The sequence below is a fragment of the Urocampus carinirostris genome, chromosome 2 (assembly GCF_059441175.1).
Source record: "Urocampus carinirostris isolate Australia breed hairy pipefish chromosome 2, RoL_Ucar_1.0, whole genome shotgun sequence".
In the NCBI taxonomy this organism is placed as follows: Eukaryota; Metazoa; Chordata; class Actinopteri; order Syngnathiformes; family Syngnathidae; genus Urocampus; species Urocampus carinirostris.
Genome location: NC_142350.1, coordinates 8,904,500 through 8,906,727, shown reverse-complemented (window position 1 = coordinate 8,906,727; position 2,228 = coordinate 8,904,500).

Here is a 2,228-nt window from a genome sequence, read left to right as displayed (position 1 = left end):
CTCTGTGGCTTTCTTTTATTGATGATTCAATATTAAATGGGTCAGTTTTCAAATATTTATTTATCTTAATCTTTATATTGGTGTAAACGAGGAACTGCGGCTCTCTAGTGGACATTTCATGAAATTTTGAAATTAGAGCAATGATAAATTGCTAATATAGTCAATCAGAAAACAAACAAAAATAATCAATCAAACATTGAAAGAAACCGTGCCATTGCTTTATCAATAAAACAGTTACATAAAATTAAAGTACTAGAAAGCTATCATTTCTATTTCAACAGACATTTGCTGTTCTTAAGAATATGTACCAGCAACATTATCTTTTATTTGTACAAAACTTGATCGATATTAAAAAACAACAACGCATTTTTAGTCCCAAATAGTTAAATGATTAACATACAAATAAAGCTCTTAAAGCTATACATTACTGTGAAAGTCAATCTAATTTCATTATTTTAAAATGAATATTCTTTATTAAAAATGCCTACCGCTATATAATACTTAATTTAAAATATTGAAGGCAGCACAGTGTTTAGTGCCTGTGCGGCATAGTTCTTAGGTCATGGGATCAAACCTTCATGTGTGGAGTTTGCATGTTCTCCCTATGCTTGCGTGGATTTCCTCTGGACACTCTGGTTTCCCTCCACTTTCCAAAACCAAGCATGTCAGGTTAATTGGCTGATCCAAATTGTCCCTAGGTGTGAATAAGCGCGTGAGTTGTGTGCCCTGTGACCGGCTGGCAACCAGTTCAGGGTTTCCCCTGCCCACTGCCTGAAGATGGCTGGGATGGGCTACAGCATCCCCGCGACCCTACTGAGGATAAGCAGCGCAGAAAATGGATGGATGGGTAAATATATTGATTGTTAATCAAACATCCACTGCAGCCTGGTCATCCTGGAAGGGGGATTATTTCATGTTCGTTCCCTTCTCAAGGTTTCTTCATTTTCCTCATGCTGATGTTTTTGAGTCTTTCCTTACCCATGTAGGTTTTAGATCATATGGAGTAATAATAGTCTGTAGCTTTCAGTAGTCTGTTGTCTGTGCAGCCCTTTGAGAGTCCTTGTGATTAAGGGCGTCACAAATAAACATGACTATTTTACTCAAAAGATTGAAAGACACTGTTTTAACTGTTAGGAGTACTATTTTGTGCCACACGATGACGACAAAGTCAAGTATTCAACGTAGCGCCTTCATAAAAGTGGTCAAACACAAGTTAAGCGAGTTCGCTCTTTAAATCATATAATTTACATTATAAAATAATTCAAAAAGTTATGAACGTAATATTGAGCTCCTTTTTATGTTTTTTAATTTCTCTTTTTATCAAACATGTACATAGTTTAGTATTAACTTCTGTCCAACCTCTTCACTTGGCTGCAATACTGGTTTAAGCCACACGGTTTCGACAAGGTCATGTCAGTCAAGTCATGTATTAAATGTGACACATTCGTTCAAGTGCTCAGTTACTACAGTAGAGAATGATGAATTAAAACCAGTCCGCAGTTTAAGTTCCATGATACACACACACCCTATATATATATATATATATATATATATATATATATATATATATATATATATATATATATATATATATATATATATATATATATATATATATATATATATATATATATATATATATATATATATATATATATATATATATATATATATATATATATATATATATATATATATATATATATATATATATATATATAGGGCAGCACGGCGGCGCAGTGGTTAGCGCTTGTGCGGCACAGTTCATGTCATGGGAACCTGTCGTGGGTTCAAATCCAGCTCCAGACTTTCTGTGCGGAGTTTGTATGTTCTCCCCGTGCTTGCGTGGGTTTCCTCCGGGCACTCCGGTTTCCTCCCACATTCCAAAAACATGCATTTCAGGTGAATTGGCCGGTCCAAATTGTCTTAGGTGTGAATGAGCGAATGAGTTGTCTGTCCCTTTGTGCCCTGCGATTGGCTGGCAACCAGTTCAGGGTGTCCCCTGCCTACTGCCCGAAGATGGCTGGGATGGGCTCCAGCCCCCCCGCGACCCTAATGAGGATAAGCGGTACGGCTAATGAGATGAGATGAGATATATATATATATATAATGTATAAGAAAATATTATTAACTCAATTATCTAGCTCACTTTTTAACGTTTCTTTACAGTTTTAATAATACATTTCTTAATATACTTTGGTGTCAACTTCATATTTTTTTTTTTAAAT